Source organism: Rhipicephalus microplus, chromosome 6, assembly GCF_043290135.1.
Source record: "Rhipicephalus microplus isolate Deutch F79 chromosome 6, USDA_Rmic, whole genome shotgun sequence".
In the NCBI taxonomy this organism is placed as follows: Eukaryota; Metazoa; Arthropoda; class Arachnida; order Ixodida; family Ixodidae; genus Rhipicephalus; species Rhipicephalus microplus.
Window position 1 is genome coordinate 122,318,188 of NC_134705.1, and position 22,146 is coordinate 122,340,333.

At 43.9% G+C, this 22,146-nt stretch overlaps 1 long non-coding RNA gene across 1 annotated transcript; it reads left to right on the forward strand.

The window, feature by feature from the left end:
• Window positions 1-15,138: 15,138 nt before the first annotated feature.
• Window positions 15,139-21,538, forward strand: LOC119168110 (uncharacterized). Its single transcript, XR_012883959.1, has 3 exons — window positions 15,139-15,291; window positions 17,259-17,297; window positions 21,330-21,538. It is a non-coding gene; the product is annotated as an uncharacterized LOC119168110 (long non-coding RNA).
• The last annotated feature ends 608 nt before the right edge of the window (window positions 21,539-22,146 follow it).

Genomic DNA, 22,146 nt, shown 5'->3' on the forward strand with positions numbered 1-22,146 from the left:
TGACCCGTTGTTTGCGTAACTCCTCAAAGCTCTGGCAAGGAGTGGCGAGTTTGGACACGGAACGTGGGCCCTAGGCCAGCAGCATTTGGAAGGCGTCGTCGTCTATCCCCTCCAAGATGTGTTTGATCTTGTCTGCTTTGATCATTGAAGGGTCAACGCACTTGCACAAGACGAGCACATGCGTCCTCGATGTAGCTTGTGAAGCCTTCCCCCTAAAGGTGGCCGTGTTCATCGGAGGCTGGGTCGTACCCTGCTGGGTATTTTCTTCAGCCATTTCTAGGATGGCAGGTAGTTTTCTCTTGTGGATTTCCAGGTATAGTTTTCCCACACTTCCACCACTCTGAAACGGGGTTTATTGGTGTACGTAGTACTTCACAAGCAGGTCTATTAATGTGGAAAGCGGGTGGTGGCAACCGACCCAGGAATCACAGCGTTTGGGGTAAGAGCTCGCGCTTTGCCCCTCTCGCTAAAGGCGTGACCCACTGCGGCACATAATCTTCTTTTCTACACAATCATCGTCAGCAGAATGGCCTTTGCTGCTGCATTTCGCGCAGGTGAGCTGCCCCTGACAGCTCAGCGAACCATGATCGAACCGCTGGCACTCGAAGCAGCGCCGCAAGTTCGATATTTATGGTCTTACTGGCAGTTTAGGATAACCTGTTTGCATTTTTGTGGGGAGTGTGGTGGATCCGAGGGTAAGTATGAGGTTCTTCGTGGGAGGTTCTTTTTTGCCTCTTCGTATCCTAATGCGTTGTACACTGATGACACTCTCGTCCCTCCAGCCTATCAATAGTTCTTCATCGGAGAGATCCGTCCGATCGCCATCTGACACGACTCATTTCACCGTGTTCAAAGTGCGATGTGTTGGGATGATTATGGGCGGATCACCGAATGCTTTTACGTTATGCAGTCTCTCGTATTGTAAGGGGTCTTTTAGCTCTAGCAGCAGATCTCCACTGGCAGTCCTGGTCGCTTTGTACCCGGCGCCAAGGGTTTTAATAAAACACTTTGACACTAGAAAAAGTGAAATATTTTTTGCCTTCTTTTCGTTGCTTTCACTGTAATTTATGTGCTATTTTGGAAGGTTTTCTCTGTTTGTCGAGAGCTATTGAAAATTACATTGGTGTGCCAACGTTTTGAGGGGTGATCAGTTTGGTGAGGGCCTTGGGATTCCATCAAGATATGTAATTTGTTCGACAGACATGCCAGCCACCCACCTTCGAGCCCAACAAGGGGACGCCGGGCTACTCGAAGGAAACACGAACGCCAGCTGTACATGCCTACTAACCGTATATGAGATAACCTAGGTCGGTTACGCCACACAAGTTTAACCCTTGCCGCCAGGAAAAAAGGTGAAGTATTTGAAAGAGAGGAGAGGACAGGAAAGAATAAAAGTGAGAGAAAGGCGAAGATCTGAGAGCAGATGGAGACAGGAAAAGGCGACTGCCGATTTCCCTTTGGTGGGTTAGCCCAGGGGTGCCGCCTACGTAAAGCCTGGACCAAAGTGGTTTGTTGCCTCTGCCGGGGGGCGTTAAAGGTCCAATCACTTGGCGTCAGCTTAAACCCCAGGATCCCCTTTTCCCCGGACATGGCTCAGCAACACACGGTTAGGCGTGGGAGAGGTCGAAATCCTCCGACAGCTCGCGTCTGTGGTTTCGCTATACACCAAATGCCTGTTTGCACAGACGCCCAGGGCTCGAAAATGTTTATTCGGACGCTTTTCAAACCGATAAACAGCTTTCTTATTAGAACGACCAGCCCATTTTCATTCCTTAAAAAGTTGGTTAACAACAGGGAATTAATAAGGCAATTATTCAAAACACAAAGAATAGCCTGACTCACTCCAGGTGACATCCAGCTACATGCGTTCGATCGCGTTGTCATTGAGTGTATTGGCATATTTTTAACTCTGGCTAAGAATCACTGGGGCACCCTCTATATAAGCCGCTAACATATGTGCATTCCATTCTTATGAACATACTGCAAATTTAACACATAAGCTGCAGCTCTAACTCACCGTTCATTTCCCCACTTTCGCACCCCTCACATTGGACCAGTTTTTTTAGATCAAAAGCAGAACTTGCACATATACGTAAATGTTATACTAAAGCTTACACCAATAACATAACAAACATTCAACAATAACCTTCCTGTTAGGCATAGCCTGTTAAAACCTTTTGAAAAATTCATGCTTTCTTTATTGGAGGTGTAATCGAATGTTACGTAATGGTTCATCTCTTTCAGATGAACAATAAGGATAGTGCTCACAACATCATATCAAAATGAACTTGGTTTGGGTGAGTTTATCCATCATTGCGAGAAACCTAAGCAGCGTGAAGGAAGAATGACAAAAGAATTACACAGGACTGGGGCGTTAGCGTTACTTGCAACTAGAATATATCTGAAACAAAAACATAATATTCCTGCGCATCAAGATCGTACGTTTGTAAGCACGATGACTTGTTTTTTTTATAGCAATGTTTAGGAATGGTTCATGCCATGTCATGTGGGACGATGTGTGCAAATTAACCAGCTTGATGCGCGAGCATATGTTTTTCGGTTCAAATGAACGCCTATTGAACGTATAGTGCCAGTCCTCGTAATGCGTTTTGTGTTGAGTTGTTTGTGTTTCCTCATTGTTTTAATGCTCTAGCTCAACAAAGCTGCAGTTGTCATAAATATAGGTGCTATTTGTGACATCTGTTGCGATGCCAAGCCGTGAAGAAAGCATCGATATACAGTAGAACTTCGTCGACGTGTCTGTTTGCCCTGCCGCAGTGGTCTAGTGTCTAAGGTAATCGGCTGCTGGCTCTCAGGCCGCGGGATCAAATCCTGGCTGCAGTGGCTGTATTTCTGATGGAGGTGGAATGTTATAGGCCCGTGTGCTCAGATTTGGGGGCACGCTGAAGAACCCCAGGTGGTCAAAATTCCGGAGCCCTTCACTATGGCGTCTCTCATAATCATATGGTGGTTTTGGGACGTTATTGCCCATATATCAATCAATCGTCGACGTGTTAACACTTTTTCTATGTGTCGGTGTCAGCATTGGCGATATTATTTTTATGCGAAAGTACGTAATCAAACCATTGCTTGTAGGTTTTTATTTTAAACTACTCCTTTTTGGAGTAATTTTGTTTTGGAAATTCATAAAGGAGGTTTTACAATGCCAGACTGAAAAAAATAAAAAAAGCCACATATCTGTTGAACTGATCTTTCAACACAATCAATGCCAATAATATCACAAGCTTGTGGATGGTGTAACAAGCTCAAGCAGGTAAAGAAAGTTCCAGAAATTTTTAGTTGGTTTAAAAGCCAGCCGCATTCTCGTGGTTCAACAACAATCAATTGCTCGATGCAGCAACTCTTGACATTTGCAACTCACCCATAGCCACCTAAAGGCCTCACAGAACCACAAAGTAGAGCTGTACAATTGTCAATATATAGAGCTCCACTTTTCTCCGGGTTTTCTTGTGCGTCTCTGGTCAACCACTCGAAGCGTGAACTGCCTCAAAAACTGCTATCCCGCTACATTAGACCAAGCTGTACCGTTCATCTGAAGACTGGTGTGAGATATTCCGAGCCGATCTAATAACTTCATCGCCACCTTCGTGCGACGCCATTTACGTGGCTTGGCTCAAGCCCTATCCGTCCTTTTACTACACCTGCGTAGATTGAGCACTTAGACGGTGCTTCTACCACTAGGTATTATGGTGCAGAACAGCCGCCACAACACAGCTTAATCAGACAAAATGAAGACGACGTTGCTTTTGTGTGTTGGTTAACTGGTGCTATATTAGCCACTTAGTGCTAAGGACCGTAAACGAGCTGCTCGTAATATTATGGTGATCACGAACCTCTAATTTGCGGCTTATGGGAGTGTCTGTTCTGTTCTATACCGTGTGTAAGGAGAGGTTGAGGTTCACATTGCCTCAGCTACTTCATTAAAAAAAGTTCCGCAGTGAACGAAAAATACGGAGGGTTAACCAAAGTGCAAAACGAAAGGTCAAAATGGTGAGACGCAACTTGCACTCATAAAACAAAGCGACGGTGCCAGCAGTGGAGCACCGATGGACTCGTGATTGTGAGCGCTAGATCGCTCAGCGCTGCCTCTGGGATTTACTGATTGTAACGAACAACTAATACCTGATAACCTATGATCTGGCAATTTAACCAAACGAGACACATGTTGCTGCATTACGTTAAGGGGGCAGCTCTACTGTCGCTCTTTTTCGTTAGAGAGTACAAGAAAAAGGCAGTGCCCTGAACGAGCTTCGAAAGATCAAGTTCGAAGAAATTCAATCCGTTAGTGGTGCTGCGGTCGGTACTCTGCATGTACACTACTGGGTACTCTATTATTATTCACCCCATTGACGTGCTGAGAACACTTTATTACCTAGCGCAAGTTGGGCCACTTTTCTTTTCCCTGTTTATATGAGGTTTAGTACTTCACTCGCAACAATTTGCACACAACCACAGGTTTTAAATATTCATTAATTTACCTATACTGTCTGCCCTTACTTAGGGCTGTTGCAGAAGTGCGAAAAACGTAAAAACATAATCATTCTGCAATAAGAACATATATAGGTGCAGAAGTGGAACTTATTGATAAAGGAACATTTTAAAGTAGTTCTGCGCGAAACGAAACCTGATAATAAAAATTAAATGCACAAGATCGTGTACAGAAAAATAAAACTTTGTCAGCTGGAAATTTGAATATGAGCTACGTTTTTCGAGAATACATCAGCGTAAGAGCATGAAACAGTTTCTTCCGTCAAGCACATTCCTTTGTTATTACCTCTTGGGAAGTATCTATACTTATAACAATCAGTTAAAACAGCCGGAGCATAAAAGGATATTGAATGACGATGTCTAGAAGTTTCCTCATGAAGAAGGTCACAATAGTAAGTGCAACGTATACAAACATGGTGATTTATAAGGAGCTAATTATATGTAAGTCTTTCTTATTCATTTCGAGCATGAATCATGGATAACTCTGCTAGTGCTCAGAGTTGAAATGATGAATCCGTCCACTGACATTTATGAAATATACATTGGATTGCTAGACGCTCAATTTTTCAATCTTCGGGATTTTGGTAACTGAAAAAAGATCTCATACGATTCCAGCGTGTTTTATGATAATTTTATTAAAAGTTTTGTAGGCTAAACATATTTTTGTGGTGTTGCGAACAGCAAATCACACCTAAAACACCACAGAGACTTGTTGGCCATTGCAGAAACATATTCGAAGTGCGGATTCCAGTGAAGCTCACTTATAAATATCATACCGAGGTACCTATGTTGTTAAACTTTTGTTAAGTCCATGATCTATATTTAAACACCATATATAGAGTACAGTTTCTTCGTTGATAGTGTCATAACTACAGTTTTTAGTTGGCTTAGCACTTTTTGCCATTCCGCTCACCGCTTCTAGGGGTTCTCTGAAGTTTCTTGCAATTTTACGTCACCAACCTCCGGGTGTATTTTATTGTATATGACGCAATCGTCTGCAAACAGCCTGATAGGATTGTCAATTGTATTCGAGACATCATTTTTAACTAGGAGAAAAATAAGTGGAACCAGAACAATACCCTGGGGCACTTTCCGACTTTACAGCAGAAACCGAGAACTGAGTGGTACAATTTCAACGAATTGATCACGAGAATGAAAATAAGTACAAAACCCACTTTTAATGGGAGACGTGAAGAACGCAACATTGATTTTCCTTAGTTATTCACAATTGGAGGCTTCATCATAAGCTTTTGCAAAGTACATGCCAATCATAATCGTCCGTGCGTAAGGGTTAATAGTTTTGGAAAGAAAAAGACCTGATTCAATGAGTTGAAATGTTCTAGACAAACCCTGTCGTAAGTCATTTCGGCAGTTGAATAATAAATTACGTTCCTTTATATAACTGATTAGATGTTGCAAAACTCTAAGTTCACGCAACTCAGAACAAGTTCTACTAATTTTTACAGGCCGAGAGATTGCTAAATTGTCAGTTCTGCCACCTTCAGGAATGTGAAGAACTTTAGAAATGTGAACAACTTTAGGAATGTGAACAAGTCGGGACGTGCGATCGATGGCCACAATCCAATCAAACTGCATCGCCGCACCATCTGATGTGGAGAGTGTGCATGCGCGTCTCTTCAATTCCTCAGCCATATCTTTTTACTCTCTTGCAGTGTACCAGTGAATACTTGTAGGGCTTCGTGCTAGGCATCGCTTTCTTCTTTCTGTGATGCGCTCAGTTCAATTAACGTGGCCATGGTGGCTGTGAAGTGAACGCGGCTCGCTTCAAAGACAACGCAGAGCTGCTGAACATTTCGTTTACCGCGCTGGTGTTGAAAGATAATTTCACAGAAACTCCGGTGTCGGTGTCTACGTAAGCGTTGTTCATAGTAAACGAAAAATGAGCGCGTTCTGCGTGGCAAAAATGTGTTTATTGTTACGCGCACAGGCTTTTGTTTCCTCACGACACGCGGAGCCTAATTATGGAGAAGGCGATACCAAGTAATCTCGATCAGATTCTCGCGTTTCACTAATGGGCGCTAATCTAAAGCGTCTTCTTGTTTTATTGTGGTTCGAAAAGCTCGCACTCCGAGTAATGAAAAGCAGGGAATGTCTACTCATTCGGAACACGCTTCGTACTTTTCTGCTGTGAGGCAGCTTTTTTTTATTTCATCAGTGCTCTCATGTAATTTCGTAACTTCATTGATTGATTGATATGTGGGGTTTAATGTCCCAAAACCACAATATCATTATGAGAGATGCCGTAGTAGGCGGTTCCAAAAATTTCGACCACCTGCGGTTCTTCACCGTGCACCCAAACCTGAGCACACGGGTCTACAGCATTTCCGCCTCAATCGGAAATGCAGCCACCGCAGCTGGAATTCCATCCGGCGACCTGCGGGCCAGCAGACGAGTACCTTAGCCACTAGAACACCATGGCAGGGCGAGTGATTTCGTAACTTTCTGCAGCCACGTGGAACGCGTTCTGATTTAAGTGCTCTCCATTGAGGATATTGCAAGCTCTGAATAAACGTGATAACAGCTATTAGTTCTGAAGACTTGCATCGTTTGGTATCGTGTCGTTTGGTTGGTGATCAGTGTCTGAGAGTAAGCACGCACGTGATGCAACAGTTCAGCTCTACCTATTGACAACTCAACACGGCATCAAGTGTTTAGGCTGGCAAATTTTCTCTTCACGAGCAGATGTTTCTGAATAAAAAAGTTTGCAGATCCCACGTAGAGTAGGAATCGATGATATGCGAAGCACGAAGTAGAGATGTTGATATGTCACTTCACAATTAGCACAACGTTACGAGGCGGAGGGAAATGATGTCGTATATGACAACCATGTCACGCTTATTATGTTTGGATGTGTCGTTCACCATCGTCATCTATTCACGTCACATGATACCAAATTTAGTATATGTGGAGCTAGCGAAACGGCCGCAAGCACGCTATGAGCGTGGTATGTTGTCATGTTCTTACATGACACGCGTTTCAGGATTATTACGCTTGCACCAGTCGTATATTTTGTCATCAATTGACTTCCTGTAATACCAAATTTGGTATATGTGGAGCTAGCGAAACGGCCGCGAGCGCGTCATGAAGGGTCCAATATACTCCTGTGTAGCGTGGAGGCGCGCGCACGCTGGGCACAGTAGCACTGTGTTAGTAAAACGCGAACATTCTATAGTTTGATGCCAGGCGCAACCAGCTTTCGTCGGCGCACCCCGACGGAAACCGGCGCAAAATGCGACATGCTGCATTTCGCACCGATGCATTACCCAGACAATACTGCTTCTCCCTCTTTTCGTGCCAGAGGGGCGCCGGACGCGCTGAAACGCGCATAGGTCAAAGCAACACAGAGCGGCGCGGTTGTGCTACTATATGGAAGGAACAGCGCCTGGCGTGGCAATGCCGGCGCGACACAACAAAATGAACGCGTCACATCGAAATATATTGGCGCCTTAACTGTGGCATGTAGTCACGTTTTCACAAGGCACGCATCTCATGATTATCATGTTTGGCCCCGTCACATATCTTCGTCATCCATTGGCGTCACGTAATACTAAAGTTGGCACATGTGAAGCCAGCGAAATGGCCGCAAGCGCATCATAAGCGTGGCATGTAGTCATGTAGATACATGACACGCATATTATGATTATCAGGTTTGCACCAGTCACATAACTTCGTAATCCATTCACGTACTGCATTACCAAATTTCGCACATGTGAAGCTAGCGAAACGGTCATGAGCGAATGGTGAGCGTGGCATGTAGTCATGTTGTTACATGACACGCATGTCATAATTTTAATGTTTGGGACTGTCGCTTGTGTTCGCCATGTAATCCTGTTATACTATACCAGCTGTGCAACATGCCATGTTAACGAAACCACTGCAAACAGCTGCAGGGCCATCAAAAGTAAATCATGACATTCATGACATACCTCCCATGATTATTATGTTATGACAAGTTAGGTATGTTCTTCATAGAGTCATGTTATGCCATACCAAGTTTGGTATTGATACCTTTATTGAAACGGCCAGCACAGCTAAAAGTCGTACGCGGCCACATAGAGAGGTAGATACGCTCAAAGTCGCCGAAGTTCGCTAAGAAATGTTTCGCATTTGAAATTGCATGGCCCACCTATCTCAACTAAAAAGCTTAATAAAAACTGTTGTTATCAAAAGCCAGCCAGAGGTGCGCTGTGTGACCATAGATTTTTCTACACAGTTGTTGAGCTGATTTTCAGTGGTTCTACTAGAATACTGCTGTCACGTCATTCCCTTATTTTCACCCGTATGCCATGCATTCAGGGTTTTCATTGGCTAGCGGTATTTGTTAAGCATGTAGAAATATGGAGCGTCGGGCAAAGGCCTGTCGCCCAGTGAAATGACGCCTCGTGTTCCCATTGAATATTGGTGTAACTTTTTGTGGAGAGTGGGCCGCAGAGATAAATTGTCGAAACTGGGAGGTCGAAGACAGCGATCACAAGGATTATATGCGCTTTTAGAGAAGATGAAACATTGCGGATGCCAAGCGGCTTAGGCATACGAGAGTCATGACGCACGATGCTGACAATTTGGTTGTGGCTACTGCTGTCGTGTATCCTTTTTTGCCCGCCAAGAAAATCTGGGACAAGCTGTCACTGAATATTTCCACAAGGGCAGTGAGCCGACGACTGAAGTAGGCCAGAATTTAAAATTTTTCCAGAGCGCAAAAGCTTTTTCTGTCTGAGAGACAGCGACAACAACGCCTGGACTTCGCTTTGAGCCACCAGCATTGGAAGGAAGAAGAATGAAAAAATGCAGTTTTTTTCTGTTGAGTTGACTTGCTGCACTCTGTGGGTTCAACAGAGGAGGGTGTGGCGGCTCTTGGACTTGGGGTAACCAATGCGTTCACTTTTCACGGTGTTATTATGTTGCTGCTTTGCATATGCCGAAATATATTCGTACATGGATTATTCTTTGGCTTTTTTTTTCAAACTTCTTTCAACAAATAAATATATCCTTGTGTCAATATAGACACAAGTTCACTACAAATAACAGAGCATCCACAAATAATTCCTCGTTAGCAGCACATTAAATACACATGTTTTAGGTTTTTCACACAGCGTCTTGTACACGTTCTTTGCATGGTGGATTAAATCCCACTACTGTTTTAAGCAAAACGCGCATAATCGATTTCGGAATCAGTTTTCTACACCTTTAATTGGCCTACTCTGCTTCTTTTAAAATTGCATGTACTACCCTGACTATATTCAGAGTGTCCTCTCAAGCGGCCGCTGTTCAGTGTTCATGTGGGTTTCTATAAGCAAAGATGCACAGGACCACTTGTCCGCATTGATGGCGAATTCACATAGCTCTACTACAGTTCCCTGCTACAAGACACCGTGCTCCCATATGCCCTGGACGGACCATTCCCCGAGGGCTGCTTCATCTTCCAACGATATGAAATTCCCGTACACATTGCGCGTCAGGTGTCCGCCATGATTTAAGACCTTGGCGTACGCATCCTGCCATGGCCTCTTTGTGGCGCAGACGCCAATTCGATCGAGAATGTGTGGGCTCGAATGAAGTGGGGTTTGTCTAGGAGCAACATGACCAGGACAACGTCGGACGCGCTGTCGAACGCGATTCAAGAAGAGTGGGAGGCTCTTCAGTCGGACGGTGATTTTGTCGCCTCGTAATGCAAATCTATGCCATGAAGGATCTCAGAAATAATTTCTGTGAACGACCTCTTCATGCCCTATCTATCTGTTCGCTTACGACTTTTAGCTCGACTGGCCATTTCGGTAATGGTATCTGTACTGAAATTGGTAGCGATACCATGACTGTCTTACGATCAGACGGACTAGTGATAACATGAAACCATATTGCTTCTGCTGCGGTGGTTTTTGTTCAGAAAACGTATTGCAAAACAGGTATAGCATGACATGACTGCATGGTGAACACAAGGGACAGACCCTTATGTGAAAATTATGCAAGTCCTGTAAGTTATGGCTACAGGCCGCGCTCATGGTGCATCCGTGGTCGTTTTTGCTAGCTTCACATTTACCAAATTCAGTATTACAGGACGTGAATGAATGACGAACGTATACAACTGGTACAAATTTGATAATCGTGAAATGCATGTAATGCGAGACGTGACTACATGCCACGCTCATGATGCATTCGCGGCTGTTTCGCTAACTTTACGTGTACCAAGTTTAGTATTTCGGGACGCGAACAGACGACGCCGATAAATGAGACTTCCAAACGTAATAATCATGACATGCGTGTCATGTAAAACATGACTACATGCTATGTTCATGGTGGGCTCGTGGTCGCTTCGCTGTAGGTTCACATATACGAGGTTTAGTATTACTTTGCGAATGAACGACGAAGGCAAGTGACACGTCCAAACATGATAGTCAGGGCATGCGTGTCATGTAAAACATAACTACATGCTACGCTCATAATGGCTCGTGGTCGTTTCTGTAGCATCACATATACGAAATTTCGTATCAGGTGACGTGAATAGACGACAAAGTAAATGACATGTCAACACATGATAATCATGATATGCGTCTTAAGTATTATATGACTACATGCTCTGCTCATAGCGTGCTCGTGGCCATTTTACTCGCTCCACATATACCAGATTTCGCATCACGGGACGTGAATAGACGATGAATGTAAGTGGCACGCCCAAACATGATTATCATAATAGGCGTGTCATGTAAAACATGACTTTATGTTCACTCTTAACATGTTTGCGGCCGTTTAACTAGCTCGCCTTATAATAAATTCGGTATTACGCGACCTGAATGGACAAAGAACACAAATGCCAGGCGCCAACTTGGTAACCATGACTTGGAAAAGATTTATTGCATGACTTCCGTCCGCCTCGTAACGTTGTGATGATTTTAAACTGACATATCAACTTTCATCATTCGCACGTCACATATCCTCAACTCCCACTGTACGTGGAATCTGCCAATCGTTTTCAAAGCCAGCGCTGTTGCCTACGAGGCGTGCATAAATCTACAGGTGAACAGCGTCTGCAGCGCACCTTCATTTAGCACCCTTACTTAACCAGGAATCAACGAAAATGTCTGCTTTTTAGGCTAAAAAGCAGCAGTGGCAGCAATTGATTGAAGTGTTTGAGTAGTACGCATTTTGTTCAAAGCATCACGTCAAAAGCGAACCTTTTCACACGGTGGCACGGTCACGCAAACGTTGGTTTGCGCACCTTTGTACATACATGCAAGGTATGAAAAAGAAGTATGTCAATTGCAGTGATTACCATTATTTTTTCGTGCTTCCGTGTCCACATTCAATTGTAAAATGTATTGGGCACAGTTTTTCTTTGGCAGGGATTTTATTGTCATTACCGGCAACAAAATAATTAATCAGTAGACATTCAAACAAATCCCGTGTCTACCCAAGCGGTACTGATTAGGGAACTTCTTGACACACAGAAGGGAATCTTGAGTATACCTTCAGAGATTCAAGAAAAAAAAAAGCTTTCATTATCTGAAGCCAGCTTGGTTTTTATGAATACCAGATTATCACTGTCGAAGAAAGTTTGGAAAAACAAACTAACCAACGTTGAGCGCAGCCTGATTAAAAAATGCAGGAATATAGATTTGCGCAACGGGAAGACTGACGATTTAGAAAATGGATACAGGAGAAACAACTTTAGTATAAGAGGTAAAAAGGGACAAGAGATAGATGACATTTGCATAAAAAAGATGAATTGCAATGTGTTTAGTGGATACATACAGAAATAAAAGTGGCCGATGCCACGTACAGTCGTAATCGATTATGTGCAAAGAACGAACAGCAAAGGTTGATATGTCACTTTAAAATCAACACAACGTTACAAGGTGGAGGTAATTGATGCCGTACGTGACTTTCGTACGATGATTACCATGTTTGATTGAGTAGTTTACTGTCGTCATCTATTCGCGTCACGAGATACCAATTTTCGTATATGTGGAGCTAGCGAAATGGCCGCGAGCATGCTAATAACGTGATATGTTGTCTTTTTCTTACATGCCACGTGTGTCAGCATTATCATGTTTGCACAGGTCATATATTTTGTCATCCATTGACGTCACGTAACACCAAATTCTGTATATGTGGAGCTAGCAAGTGCATCATGAAGGGCCAAATTATATACTTCAATGCAGCGTTGACGCAAGCGCACGCTGGGCACAGCGACACTACGTTAGCAAAACACGAGCACTGTGTAATCTGACACGAGGTGCAACCGGCGAGACCAGAGTCCGTCGGCGCGGCCCGACGGCAAACGGCTTAAAATTCACGGCGTTGCGTTACCCAGATAACACCGCGTCTCTCTCTTCACGTGATGGAGGGACACTGGACGCGCTGAAACGCATATAAGTCAACTCAACGCAGTGCGGCACGCACCTTCGAGTATATGGCAGGACCAGTGCCTGGCGTGGCAACACCGGTGTGACGCGAAGAAATGAACGCCGGCGAGCACGCGCACCGCGTCACGTCGAAATATATTGGCGCCTTGACTGTGGCATGTAGTGACGTTCTCACAAGACACGCAACTCAGAATTGTCATGTTTGCACCAGTCACATACCTTCGTCATCCCTTGACGTCACGTAATACGAAATTTAACATATGTGAAGCTAGTGAAATTGCCGCGAGCGCGTCATGACTGTGACATGTAGTCATGTTGTTACCTGACACGCATGTCGTGATTATCATGTTTGGATGTCTCATTTACCGATGTCGTCTGTTCGTGTTGCGTTATGTCGAGTTTGGTACATGTGAAGCTAGCAAAACGGCCGTGGGCGCGTCATGAGTGAAGCATGTAGTCACATTTTACATTACACGCATTTCATGTTTATCATGTTTGCACCAGTATCATACCTAGTATCATAATCTATTCACATCTCGCAATGCCAAATACGGTTCAAGTGAAGCTAACAAAACGGCCACCAGCACATCATGAGCGTAGAATGCACTCATGTTGTTACAAGACACGCATCTAATGAGTATCATGTCTGCACCAGTCACATACTTTCGTCTGCCGTTCATGTATTGTAATACCAAATTGTTATATGTAAATCTAGCAAAACGACAGCGAGCGCATCATGAAAGTGTTTGTAGTAATGTTGAAACAAAACACGCATGTCATAATTATCATGTTAGGGTCTGTCGTTTGCGTTCGCCATGCAATCATGTCATACCATACCAGTTTTGCAACATGCCATGTCAACGAAACCACGGAAGTGCTGCAGGACAATGAAATGCTAATTGGTTTTGTTTGGTTTGGTTTGCTTTTAGTCAAGGCAAAATTAAACAAGATTGCCTTGGGGGACACGACTAAAGGCTGAGTAAAAGCCTGACTAGGTCGTGCCACCCTGGCAGCAAAGCAGAAACACACCGCAAGCACAGCACTCAGAAAATTATAACATCACGTGTTATCTCACACGGGCACCATAATCAAACAGGAACCGCCAGAAGTGTGAACAAAAGAACAGAAATGCAAACAGTCCTCATTCGAGTGGTGGCAAACACAAACAAATGCATGCCCTCTATCAAACAAATTAACAAGAAACATCTTGACTAGGAAATCGTGTTGCTCTACAAGACAAATTAGAGTATAGTAAACAACAGGCAAGGAACAATAACGAACAAGGTGCATCGAATACAAAAATATCATTAACTACAAATTTCAACAATCAAGAAAAGCATCGCTTTCATCCACTAGGAACTCTTTCGTTATTTTTTTAAATGATCTAGCTGAAATTCCGTCTTCCAACAAATGTAATATAGTTGGATGTTTGTTTAGAATGTTTGAAATTTGGGACGCTAATTGTTGGTCACCGTAGTTCGTGCGGTGACCAACGTGCGGTGACCAATCATGACATTCATGACGTACATATCAACATATACATGTCATGACTAGTCATATATGTTGCTCATGCAGTCACGTTATGCCATCTCAGGTTGGATATTGATGCTAATATCGAAACGGCCAGGAGAGCTAAAAGTCGTAGGCGGCTAGATAGATAGATAGATAGATAGATAGATAGATAGATAGATAGATAGATAGATAGATAGATAGATAGATAGATAGATGGATGGATAGATAGATAGATAGATAGATAGATAGATAGATAGATAGATAGATAGATAGATAGATAGATAGATAGATAGAAACGCTCAAGATTGCCGAACTTCGCTAAGAAATGCTTCGCATTCAAATTGTTCTAGTGGATGTTACGGCTCAATATTTTGCCGTTAATACTCATTCTATTCTTTCAACTGATGGGTAAAATACCAATGCATATAGCAAAAAAATGTTCGAGTGGATGTTACAGCTTTCATTTGCAAGTAATGATCTTTTACCTTTTTGAAATTATGGTTAAACAATGGTGTGTATGATAAAACGTTAGCACCACTGCTTAGCTTTTAAGGAGTTAGCATATATATAATGAAGGTTTTCTTCTTTAAGCAAGTACTAGTTACCATTATTTACATGTCAAATGCGTTTTGTGCTGATATATGACGATGGAAGAAAAGAAGTGTCGTGTTAGTCGGTTTAAATAAACTCAGAAGGATTCGCACACTGCGTATATTATAAATGCTACTAGGTTACTACTCACTACTTTTGCACTGATCTCTAAGCGAGATAGTAGACGCAGAAATGGGTCCCACTCAGGTACTCGGAATCATGGTACTGCCGTTATTGACACTGTATGTGCTAAAAACGTATGCTGCGAGAAATGTTGAGGCTAGGCATGACGACGAAGGTAAACAAAAGCCTAATGATCTTCTTGAAAAAAGTAATGGTGCTGTACAATTATGTCCCAGAACTCTGTCATTGTTGTAGGCATTACATTAGCCCTAGAATTGGTGGCTTAAGAATTGGGTATCGGTATTCTACAGTGATTACAACCGAAAATCTTTTTTATCAGTACCATGAGGCATCAGTTTCCGTTGACAGCAATAGTATTTATGCAACAGTAGCAACTGCTGAACTTTAGATGTACTCCTATAGGTCGACTTATTCACTGTATTCATAACAAAGCTTCAGTCCGCCAATATTGTTAGAGATGTTCGATAAAACGCGATGTGGCGCGTGAAATTCATTTGGGGAAGAATCCGCAAAATTGACCTAAACCTTCTTGTGTAAACACGTTATCAAGACTGTGAAATATCTATTCGATGAGTATGCTAAAGTGTGATATTTATGCCTCAGCTTTCTTCTTTAGGAATCCAATTGCCGGTGCCTGGTTAACCTTCCTGCCTTGTCTCTTGTTCTTGTCCAATTGCATGTATTTTTGAACTTTCCAAAGTGTGAGAATTGCAACGCACTGAATACTGGTATGTACCTTTCTGGATGCGTGCGGAGAACAGGAGTTAAACGTAGAGTTTAACGTCCAAAAACCACCATAAGAGTATGAGAGACTCCATAGTGGAATAAAGTTTAACGTCCCAAAACCACCATAAGAGTATGAGAGACTTCGTAGTGGAATACTCCAGAAATTTGGAGTGCCTGGGGTTCCTTAACGTGCGCCTAAATCTGAGCACACGGGCCTACAGCATTTTCACCTCCATCGAAAATGTAGCCGCCGCAGCCCGGGTTTGATCCCGCAACCTGCGAGTCAGCAGCTGAATGTTTTAGCCCCTAGACCACCACGGTGGGAAGGAGCGTTTCCTTGGAAATATACTGACTTGTGAAGGTGATAATGCAGTGCGGTATAATATGTATTTAAATTGAGCAGGGAGTCACTTGTAAAATAAGAGGCTGGAATGATCGATATGCGTTTTTTTGCTTGCTTTTCGTTTTTACATAATCATTTATAGTGTTCTTGTCTTAATACCTTGAAATGTATTCTATGTACCTCTAGGGTATTTCAGATAAATAAAAAGGAATGAATAACACTGAAGTAGACAAAATAATCCACACTCTCCACCTGAAAACTGCTTGCCTTATAATAATCCACGTGACACTGGCGTCGCGTCTATGTCAAAGTTTTACCCTAAGTAAAGTTAAAATGGGCTGACAGATATTTGCAGCTGGTGGAAAATGAACAAGAGGCCTCCAGAAAGGCTGTACTTTTTATCACTTGCGATGTTTGTACACTCTGGGCTCAGTCACCTAAACGTTTGGCCCATTTTCGCTCTAAATTCAGCCGCATACGCCTCATTTTCCGTAATATATATGTTTAAAATCTGTAATGTGGTTACAGAATTAAATTGTATTTTACCTATATACATTTGTTTGACTACGCCATATAAGCCTGGCTTTAGTGAAGCCTAAAGTGAAAAGTATTGCACAAAGAACAATTGCAAGAATCCACTTCCTAAAATGGTACGTCCTATGGGCAAGCTATACATGGCAGAGCACATATGGTCAAACTAGTGTACACGTGCGCCAGGTAACTAGCCTAGCATAGCCTCCCCCCTCCGTGCACTTTTTTTTCTTTTTGTTACATACCCGCCTGTTATGTCAGCTCTACTCGATTCACAAATTTGATTTAAAATGTTGCCCGTTTCTGATAATTTGCCGGATGAGTTCTCACAGAGTCATGGAGGAATGATACAGTGTTTTTCATCACTATAGCAAATCCTGGATGAAACATGAAAGTGTAGTACAATTAAATGCGTTCTAGTTCTTTCACAAAAATAAATCATAAAAGTGACCAGATGATTATATATGTACGCACGTCAAATATTGTTACTTCAGCGAGCACTAATCTTTTTTTCTTTCTAGGATGTGACAGTCGCGTAGATCAATGCGTTTATCCTGATGGTGAGTAGTTTTTGACATTATGGACAGACGTCGTTCCCGTAACACTTTTTAAACTGTAATAACAGGCTCTAATTTTGCAACAAAACACTTGCGCTGCGCACTTACTTTGCAAAGTATAGGTTATAGGTTGCTAGTAAAAACTCATCGGTAAGTTTGCTTTCATGCTTCTCGTTTCCATTGTCCTAAACGACTAGCAGTGCGTAAGTGAAGACCACCAACGTTGTTACGTGAAAAACGAGACGTCATTCAACAAGGTTATAGACACCATATATTTGATGCAATGCTTGCAGCGCGGACCACATGAGCTCTAACCGTGAGCGCTGAGAGCCCGTCGTGCTCCTCGTCGGGCACGCACGCACATTTCCAAACAATTGGCTATATGCATGTAGCAATATCAGAGTGTTAATCGTCTGAGGGGTGCCATGAAATCAGAGGCCTACATGTGTCTCCCAGACTCGCTCGCCATTTTGCTTTTATTGTGGTGTCTGTCATTTCCAGTGGCGGATTCCACACCGGAAAAATAAATGTAGCGCTCACTCATAACGGATAAGGGTTGGCATAGCTATAACCTTGCCACTGCTAAAACAACTCACAACGGTGCACAATTCGCGGCAATCATTTTTTGTTACTTTGTACTGGAACCTCTAAAAGCTGACCATCTGCAATTCACCCGTACACGCAAAAATAAGGAGAAGCTCGAAAACAACCTTTGATACTTTTCCCATTGATTCCAGTATAGGCAGAAAGCAATTTAACTGTTCCTTTTTTAACTCTGCATTGCACAGTAATCTTGTTTTACGTTTGACGATGTGCGGTTGTGCGAATTCACCGCTCCACTCGGTTAAATCTGGCGGACTTGTTACTTTATGTAGAGAACACCTGCGTCAAGGCATGTACTCACTCCGAGTCACGAGGATGACATCGACATCATCTGGGACAGTTGACCTAGCCGTAATATACAATGACCACCAGCAGGGGCCACTGAAAAATGGACAAGAACCGTGGTGACGTGTACGTCGGGTACCTTTATGGTCACTGTGTCATCCCTTCAAACCTGAGACGTTTTTACGACAGCGTCCTGGCTACATTCACGAATGTCGTTTGAAGTACAATCGCTGGTTCACTTGAGAAAGCACAGCTGCCATTGAGTACAATACCGAGGACCTGCGTGAAACCCGAAATATAATAAGGAAGTAGCTGCAAGAGCTTTCACATTTTGCGCGTACAGGCTGCGTGCCAGAAAAATCAGCAGTCACGGAATGTGGCTCAACCAGCATTACCGAGAACAATTAGCTATGCGGCTGCAATCTACCGTCATGTTGCCCCCTGCGACAACGTCTACATGCCGCAAAAAAAGCAGTTCTACCACTAGAAAACACCCCCGCCACCATCACCACCATCTCACCACCCACTGGTCGCTCAATGCTAAGCTGGTAGAAACACTGACGTTGGGTATGGCCCCAACCAATGGCACCTCTGCTACCATTTCGGAGAAGCTGGTTGCACCAATAGCACCGGTGCGATCACCGACATGTGCGACTGCATGTTTCCAGTATCAGCGCTTCCTGCCCACAGCGGGATGAATGACAACGCTAGATCAAAGAGTGTATATCATGTAGTGAACAGTGGACACCTACGTGATCTTCCCTTTCGCCGTCATTCCCCCGTCGTCCCATCCGCGGCCATTTCACTTGCGCTTATCTGAAAATCACAACATATTTACGGCAGGGTGAATGAAGATGAAAAAAGCGAAGCGTCCGTTTGTCCGTCAGTATGTCCTTCTGCCTGTGCGTCTGTACGGACGGACAGTTGAACAGAGGCCTAGGTGGACGGATGGACGGACGCATGGGCAGACGCCGGAACAGATGTGCGAACGCATTCGACAGACGCATGAACAGACGGACGGGCAGACAGACAAAAGCACGGTGAACAGACGGACGGAAGCAGGGACGGATGGACGCATGATCGAACGGAAGTATACACGGACATACATACGAACGTACTCAGGGACGTACGAACACAAGCACGAATGCACGCACCAACGGACGGACGGTTTCCTCCACTCATCATCATTTATTCCGTGGACATGCTTAAAAACCACTAACACCATCTTGTTATAACACCAAGGACATACACACGACACCCTTTACTGATCAAGTCACATTCTAGAGGTGACTACAAAGTGAAGAGGTAATGACCTAAGGAGCATCGTCTCTATAAAAAATTTTCTGATTGCTGTACAGTGGTCGAGAATAGTCAACCAGATTTCCCAGGGTGCAAAACGCCTCCTTCACCACAGGTAGTTTCCGCCGATGGGGCGAAAAAAAAAACCACTCCGTGTTTGGACCTGCCATGGCAGTTCGGGGCGACGGAGAGCACAGTGACAATGTTTCAGGCACACCTGCCTCCAGACAGAGGCTGGCTGGCGAGAACATATGCAGGTGAAGGCGGCACGTAGTGTTGCTATTCAGAGCACCTGCTGAATTTGCCAAATGAAGCCTATAAGTTTCTCGAATAACGAGAAAGAACGAACAAATAGGTATCGCCTGAAGCGAGGATAGCGTCGCCCAAAACTGCACGAGAAATCAAACATTCTCAGGGGTGGACACTAATGCCAATGCGCAAAAAAATCTCTTGCGTGGCCTGACTTTTTCTCAGACCACTATCGACGTGCTGTGCACGAGCGCTAAGCTCGCTTGAAATGTAGTATAGTGGTTTTTTTTCTGGTAAGAAGATTTCTTCAAACAGTTCAACGAGCTGGTCAGATGACAAAGATGGAGGCTTGAGATGCAACAATTGTGCGGCTTTACACATCAAGCTTCAAAACGCCGGGGAAAATCACGTAACGGGGAAAATTACCGGAAAAACCAACGACTTATGGTACGCCTAGGGCCGTGAACGTTGCAACATCAACTCTACAAGTTCGGATTTGGAGTCAACGTGAAAGCGGCGCAAGCCATTATCGCAAGCCAGCCGCCAATGTTGATCAAATCACTGCAATTGGCCTGTAATTTTACGAGGCTGTGTCAAAAAGTTTCCGCTGATCGCCTGTTATTACCGCTTTCTCGCCTCCCGGTTGTGGCTGATTGCTTGTAGATTCTGGTGACGCATCGAGGAGTGCATCTGCGTTGAGAAAACAAGCAGATGTAAAAAAAACATTGAAAGACCCCCACTTTTCACAATTAATGAACTATCGCAATAAATGCGTGAAGATCTCTCGACGCATCACAGCTCCAAAGCAAAACAAAACAAAAGTATGGCGAAAAACTCTCAATCTAACAAATCAGCTGAGTATCTGCGGGTTTCATTGCAGCTGTCGTCGAAAGACGATAGTATTCTGTATGAGCTGTCCATTCCAGGTCCCTGGAGCACAGCAGCTTCCGTACGTTTTTGTCATCACTGCAGTAGCGAGACGGCACGTTTGGTGTGTTCTGAAGGTCGCCGTTCTATGCATTGCGAGACACACGCGCCTCCACAGCGCGTTGCCTGTGCACACGCAGTTATCTGGTGGACGTTTGCAAGTTTTCTTTCAAGTTACAGCGCTTTCAGAGAGCATGAAGGTCACTTCGTTCGCTGCCACGCCCGTCTTCATGAAAAGAGCGCGGTGGAAGTAAACGACGAAGTAAGTATAGCTACAGTTCGCACTTGTCGTTTGAATAATAACTGTGCGTTCGTTTTATGCGCCTTTTTTGGCACTTGAGCAGCTTGTCGTTTTTCTCATGACATTACAAATACAATTATTTGCTGCTCCAGTCATTCTTTTCACCTTGTTGCAAAACCACGCGCCACCAACGGTCAACTTCCTCTGTGAAGGCACGTTGCACTTGCTTGCTATACCGAAACCTAGACAGAAAAATCAGTCAGTTCTTTAAATTTAAAATTTGCCCATTGACCACAGGATGGCTTGGTAACGAGCGCACACTTTGACATACTATGAATGTTTAGGAAGGTGGCTTCGTTCATGAATAGTATAAAAATATTGTTATTTTCGGCATGAGTATACATTCCTAAAATTTTTTCTTTCTATTGTAGCTTGTTTGTGCCCATCAAGTTTAGGCCTTGGTTGCATCGATCCGTGCAGATTTCACTATGACAGTGCAACTGGAATATGTGCACCAGGTGGACAGGTGCATAATTGCAACAGGTTTGCAACACTTCAACTATGCCAAGAATTGTGCCAAAATGCCCCCCGACGACGTGGTTGATGCCACCGATTCTTATTCAATTGAGTATGTATCACAATAAAGTAGCCTATATCAAAGGTGTGAGATTGGTAGTTACTGCTAACGCAAAAGCGTTGAAGAGTTTGTTTCACTTTATCTCTGTCGTTGGTTTAGGCGTGGGCGTCATTAGTTGTGACGAGGAATAATCTTTTTATGAACTGGAAATTGGTAATATTGGGAATAAAGTAAATAACATTCACTGGTGCATTTATGAAGTGATCATGTTACAGGAGCTTGCGCGTGAATGATCGGGTAACCAGCGAATCGTGCTTCACATTCCTGTATCATCATAGACGTGACGCATTTACTTGACGCAAGCCCTCTTCGCTTACGTGTCTCTTTCTCTCACCGCATGGTCTTGGCGGTGGGCCCGAACAGCTGCTGATTTGCGAGCCCGCCGAGCAGCTGCCTTAGCTTCTGCGGTGTTCACGCCGCTTAGTGGTAACGAAGAGTGTTCATTCTGTGTGCTCCAGACGAACAAAAAGAAACGCGCCGAACACCGAGTGTGCCGAGTGTGCCGGTGGCGATGTGCGGTCGCCGGCTGAGCGGTGGCGTGCAGCTAGCGTGCGCCAACGGAGAGAGCGCAGCTGCGAGAGGGCCCAGCCGCAGATCTATTTGAAGCAATG